Source organism: Vidua macroura, chromosome 1 (genome assembly GCF_024509145.1).
Source record: "Vidua macroura isolate BioBank_ID:100142 chromosome 1, ASM2450914v1, whole genome shotgun sequence".
In the NCBI taxonomy this organism is placed as follows: domain Eukaryota; kingdom Metazoa; phylum Chordata; class Aves; order Passeriformes; family Viduidae; genus Vidua; species Vidua macroura.
Window position 1 is genome coordinate 139930559 of NC_071571.1, and position 7047 is coordinate 139937605.

A 7047-nucleotide genomic window follows, 5' to 3' on the forward strand; every position below is an offset into this window, starting at 1 on the left:
CACTTCCTGAATAACTGCCATGTTCCAGCACAGTGATTATTTTAATTGCAGATGTTTCCTCAAACTGCATGATGTATTTCTCTCTCTCAAAGCAGGCTGTTTACTTTTACATTACAACCAGTGTTTCCTCACTCAGTGCTGCTCAGAAAATTTACACCATGAGAAACACTAAGTATTTGATTCCATGCGATCCCAACCGAAAGGAATGAGGAGATTCAAAGTGGAAGTTAAAATCACAGCCATGTCTTGGGCAGTGTACAGATCACAAGATCATGGAGTGTTCATGCTGGAAGGGACCTCAGGAACTCTCTACCCGGTTCTCCTGCTCATACCCAGACAGAATTTATCCTTTTTTTTTTCTTATTATTATTTTATGCTTATTATCTCTCATCCTCCCACCAGCCACTCAGCTGTGAAAAGCCTGGCTTCATCTCTTTGATGAACCTGTGGGCATTGGGAGCTACTTTTAGGTACCTCCCAAGTTGTCACTTCCCTCAGCCTGTCCTCACATCCTCACAGGGCGAGTGCTCCCCCCCGCTGAGCATCTTGGTGGCCCTCAGCTGAACTCCCTCCTGTTCATTGGTGCCTTCCTTTGCATGCTTTCCAAAGGTGATTTTGACACTGCTGCCCTTCACGTATTAAGCCATTATATGTTGTCTGCTGATCAAGAACAGCAAAAGTCATTACAGGGATTTCAGAGGCAGATGACATGACATTGCATAGAAACACTTGAACTTCTGTCTGAAACACTTTTTTTTCCTAAAGCAAAACAACCCTTTTCATAGTAACTTTTCATTTGTTTTCTTCTACTTCATTCAACAGAAAAGCTTCTTGAATGCATAGGTGATTTTTTCCCCTTTATTTTGCCTAATTCATGATATATAAAAAGAAATAAAGAATTATTAATCTCAGTTTAAAGTATAATTCTTTTTAAACAAATCAACTTCTTTGCAGACCCTGTAGATAAGGTGAGGAGACCTGTGAGTTTCAGGGAGAAGGACGCTTAATATAAAGAGGGATCCTGCAGAGTCACACAAGCAGGAACATGTACTCAGCAGGTTACTGAACTACAGGTGTGGAACTGCAGCCACCAAATCTCCACAGTTAATCCACTCTCAAGGCCTTGACCTGAGTCTTTCCATGTGGCAAATGTGAAGGGCAAAGTCTCAGCAAAATAACAGATACAGACCAATATTCCCCCATGTTCTTGGGCACAGGTGTTAAAAATTAAGTCCTGAGGCCTTTTTCCAGGACACCATCTATTACCCTGGTCAAAACATGGTTCCGGGAAAGCATTTAGACTCCTGTTAGAAAAAAAGGATAACTTCCTTATAGCAATGTGCTATCATTACTTCTGTTGGACTTGCAGCTCTCTATTACAGCATCACCATAGCGACCACAGGTAGGCATCCACATCTGTGAGTTCCGTGCTAAATCAATTGCAGATTGTGTACACATGCACTTTAATGCATTAAGCCAGGGTTTCATTGTGGTCTGTCCTTCACCGCCATTACTCAGTGTTTTCATTGTTGCTATGAACAGAGGCATAGAGGATGTGTTTATTAATTTTTCAGATGACCCCAGTCTGAAAAGTGTTACCTGAAGGACTGAAAAATAGGACTGGAATTCAGAATACTTTTGACAAATTGAATAAACAATTAAAACAAACAAAAAAAAAAATAGAAGATGCAAATAGATCGAGTGAAAAGTATTTATACACAGGTAGTGGCAATTGTCTCCTCAAATATGCTATAGCATAAGCACCAGTATAACAGGAGAAGATATGTCTGGGTGGAAAGGACACTTAGTAAATCACAAGATGTAACAAGATAAGTAACATTATACTGTTTCCAGAGAAGTTCCATTGTCATGAGTTTTATAAGCAGGATTTTGTCTATGTGACATGTGGTGGAAATCTTTCTTCTTCCAGCAGTGGCATGGCCCCAGCTGGAACATGTGCCCAACTGTTGATGCTCAGAAGCAATCCACCTCTGGTGAGTGTCCAGGGGAGAATGGTCCAAAACAACAGCCCGAAGGAACTGGAGCTGCTTGCTAAAAGAGAAGGAGAGGAACTACTGCGGCTTCTAACATATAAAAGGTAGCTGTAGAGAGGGAAGGAATTAATTTTCCATTATGAAATAATGGCTTAAATTACAGTGAGGTTGAAGTTAGGCATTTGGAAAAGCTTTCTAATAGCAAAAGTAATTAAACACAGAAATAGACTGCATGAGGAATATCCATCGTTGGAGGCTTAAAGAGAAGGCTGTGTAAGCTGTACAGGAATGGGCAGCCCAGCCATGGGGCTGAAAACGGGGAAGTGTTGTTCTGATTTGGGTGCTAGCAAGAGGAGAAGGTTTCCATTTTCCAAATGCAAATCTCATGGCTGTAACACACTGCTGTCTGTATAGCACTAGCACAAGATGACCTGGAGCAATTACCTAATTTATTGATGTGTGAAAACTCTAACAGAAGGCCTGTTTTTGCAGATGGCACCTCAAAATGTTTAACATATTTAAACAGGGCATCAAAGCAAATCCTCTGATTCAGCCCATGGTATGAGGTCAGCTCAGATGCTCTGCAGGAATGGGGGTCCAGCTGATGCAATGTTCTACTATTGATATGCCAGAAAAAGCCAAAAAGCCTAGCAGGTGAGTGCTACCAACCTTTGTAATAATCAGCATGCTCTTACTTAGATGCCTTCCTAACAGATTTTGCTTAGATCAAATTTTTATTGGTGTTTGAAAACCCCAGACAGTGGGGGACAGTAGAGGGAGGCTGGTGAATAAATTTGTTCTAGTAGGAGCACATATTTGTATTTTACCAAATCAGCTCATACATTGGTATACTGCAGGTATCTACAAAACCCAAATACTTTTAAAGAGAAAACTAGATCCAAATCTATCAACAGAGTTTTAATATTAGAAAAAAGCAGGAGGCAGAGTCTTTAAACATCATATTAAATGCAAAGTTATCCATATTCACCAGCTTGATGCTACCCCTGGTATCGTCAGGTAGCTCAGGGACTTGATTACAGTCATCATGACAATGCTATAATAAAAGATTATGAATAGCTTGTTGCTGGCTTGGGAGCAATCTGGAAATCTCATATCATAAAACCAGCATTCAGTCTCTTTAAATTTATTATATAAAAAAGTTATAAAAACTCTCTGCGTAATTTTTACTGTGCTCCATACACAAGAGAGCCATTATTTAACTCTTCATTTAATTTCCAGATGCTTCATATGCACTGCATAAAAGGTATCCAGAGAATCCAGGCAGGATACAGACTTATGGTAGGCAGCTCAAAGGTATGCATGTGTGGAAAATGCCATTAAAATTATAGTTTATCTAGTGTGCTTTGCTTCCCTAAACTAGAAGTGTTTCAACTATTTCCACAGGTTTAGCTTCAGGCTGCAAGGTTGATGTCCCTTCAAGTTGTCTAGGAGTCCAGGTGGGCACTACCTGGGGATCACATATGTGCTGCCCCTCTGAGATGCCAGATGCAGAATTCCCATGTGTTTTCTGCCTTGAAAGACAGGGAATGTGTCCCATTTGGATCCCTTACCTCATGCGTACAGTGCTGCATGCCATAATGCAGTGCAAGAGTGGCAGTCTCTGAAGTCCCAGCCCTGAACTTACACTGGACTTTTCAGTTTTTCTTTAGCAGAAAAGAGAGAGAAAATATGTGGCTACAAAGAAAATATTACCTGGTAGCAATTTCCAGGAGACAGAGCAAAGAGGGCTACCTCCCCCCAGGAATTTTCAGGTGTGTTTCATCCCTGTGCCATGGCTCAGGTGTGGCTGGGGAGCCCTCACACTACAGCTCAGCTGCCCTGGCCCTGGTCCCTGAGTGCATTGTACATACTCAGAAACTAGAAAGGGGGTAGGCAAAAAGCATCTCATTTCTTCAAAGTTTCAGTGTTCTTGAACATTTGAATTGTGAGCCCTGGTTTCCTTCCTCCCAGTAATACACATTATTGCAAAGCAAATTTTGGAAGTCGTGGAAGAAAGAAAAAGTGCTTGAGCAATGGCCAGTATGGCCCAGGCAAGAAGGATGTGAGCACTGTTTCAACACCACTGCAATTCAACAGGCTTGAGAAATCCTGATTGCTGGGAAGCAAAACACAAATTGTCCCTGCAACTGCTTTTACCAGGTCGCTCTGTCCTTTTCCTAATTCAAACTGCAATTATAGAGATGATAAAATGGAAAATAAATATATATGCAGTAGCTGAGAAAAACCAATTAGTTTTGCACTGGTGAGAAATAATGCAGAACTCTTTGTATTTTTAACAAACTGGCTCTCAATATATATTGTAATGTATCTTCATGACCCAAATGTACTTAGGAAGAGCATGACAATGAAATGTATGTTGGAAATGTAATAAAGGAACTAATGCAGTAAAGTTACTATATTTTATTAGTAGAAGAAAACAATTAAAATGATATCCAGGTAGTAACTTAGGAGCTAAATGTCATAGCTGTCTCTTTTGCTGCCGAAATATGTGTACTCTCTTCCTAACAGTCTCTTTCCCCAAGGAAAAATAAATGTATCTAAGAAATACTTGTTATCAATGCAATTACAGGCTTAATTCCCCAACCAGCTTCAGACATCATAAAAACAAAACCAAGCAGAATCTCTTTGCAATTGCAATGGAAAAGAGACAGAAAACCACTAAGTGTTCAGAGAAAGATAATATAGTTTTATAACAAAAGCTGACACAGTCTTTGACAGTAACATTTGAGATGACATTAGCATTAGTTTTTCAACTGCACTGTCTTTTTCTTTTCAGCTACAGCCTAGAATGAAAAAATTCTTCTAAAGTTAGGCTGTGCTGCTCCTGGACAGCACTTTTGGTACACTCAGACACCAAAGTACCTTGCCATACTCTCAGAAAAGCAAAGTGGCTTCGTATCGAAATAAAATTTCTTGGCATTACTTACTTCTGAAGGCCTGGTCTCTCCACGGGCCTTAATGACAGCTGGGTTTTTTGTACAATGGAAGTTCAAATGTGAGACCTGAGACACTGGGAAGCTAATTCAGAGCATTTCTGAAATGTTGGCCCTAAGAAAGTGATAAGTGATAAGTGATCAAGATAAAAGTTTGAATAAGTAAGATAAAAAGGACAAAAAATGCTAAAGGTTGCTTCCCCTCCTTCCCCCATTCCACCACACAGATTAGACCCATATTCATATCACAGCTTGGAGGAAAAAAGCCTTCAAGAGGCCTTGCATGGGCCAGAGGAAGTTTGTAGCTGTGCAAGGGTCATATTTGTGGTGTCCTTCAGGATTCCCATGCTGGGGTCTAGATTCATCCCTATCTCCTCATCTATTTACCAGTGCTTCCTGGCCAGCCTGGACACCCTGGGCTCTCTCACCATCCATAGCAAGGCCTTGAGCTCCTCCAGAGACTCCTGTCTTGGGAAGGGCTGTCTCATACCACTGACTTCACCAGGAGAAACTCTGGACGCTCTGGAAACTCTGCTCATGTGAGGAGTAGATGTCCTGACCTGAAGCTCCAGGCTCTGCAGAAGGATTTCAACTTGATTTGGTAGCAGCATATACTTTTACTGTTGGAAGTAAAGGTGTACACCCCAGAGGAGTACCATGTTCCTTCTAGATCCACCCTCCCAATGCAAGTTTGAATTTCTTTGGCAAGGGCCTCAAAAGTCTTTTTCTCCTTAATGACTTTGTGCAATCTAAAATATCCATCTAAAACATTGCAGATGACTTTTACCCCTCAGTCAGTTACTATCAAAAGTCTCCATTCTTTTGAAAAATTGGCAGCAAACCCAAGATAAAAATATTGATGTTTAAAAATTTAATATTTTAAGATATTGAATATTAACATCCTTTTAATGATTTTGAAATTGGATCTAAATCACAGTAGATATTTTCCTTTTGACACTGACTTATAATGGGTTACTGCATTGGTGGGTTCACAAGAAAAGGAACGTAGATTTTCTTTAAATCTGTCTTGCTTGCAGCCTTGGATCCCAAAATGACAGATGGCTGGAAGGCATTGGAGCTTCACTGGGTGAAAAAAGCATATTCTCACTACAAATGTGAAAACTGTAATAACCAAGCCCCAGAAATCACAAATGCCTGGATCCCTAGGTTGCCAGTGGTGCAGTACAGAGCCAATGAAGCTGATGCCAGAGGAAGGTAGAGAAACACTTTGCAGATGATCTTCGCGATGTCTCATGGCTCATAAAAATGATCTACTTCAGTGGCATTTTCAATTAATAGATGCACTGATTTTTCCTCTGTACATTTAAGCTGTCAGTATCTGCTCCTGTAATGACAGGATGAGAGGGATTGGATTTTTTTCATATTTAAAGTGTAGCTGATTAAAGTTGAAAAGGGATCAAGAATATGCTTTTTTACTAATGGAGATTTTCCATAATAATGACAAGGAGCTTTCAATTGCAAAAGCCAGTGTGATGCCTCACGTGTCTGTATTGGATGCAAATCTTGAGAAATGTCCTTGACTAGGGTCATTAAAACTGGTATGATTGGATTTGTGGCATTTTTAATGTAGACTCAGAAACAAACTGCATTATTATTGAAAGCCTGAGTTGAATTTATTGAGATGGTCTGAATAATTTTTCTGAAACAGAAATTCCACAGACAGCGGCTGTCTCTCTCTTAATGAGTTTCAGAGTCTGATAAAGAGGAAACCCAAGTCTTTGTGGATAGCTCAGAAGAGATTTCTTTCTATCCTGCCACACAGCCTGTCTCCTGAGAAGCAGAGCCATCAGCACTGACAATAATAAACATAAAACAGAAGTCTAGATTAAATGCTGTGAATGATCTATGGCTTCGGTTTGCTGATATGCACCTGAGGCTCAAGATCCTCTTGCAAAATGATGGAAACTCATCTATCTCACTAACAAAAGTTACATGCCTACAGTGATTTGAAACAGAAACTGGCTTTACCAGTTTACCAATCTTCTGAGGTGGATTTTAAATTGTCCTTAACTGAAGGTGCTTAGACCTGATACTTTGACTTAGCACCCTAGAAAAGCTGAAAATCCTAGAAACCTGTG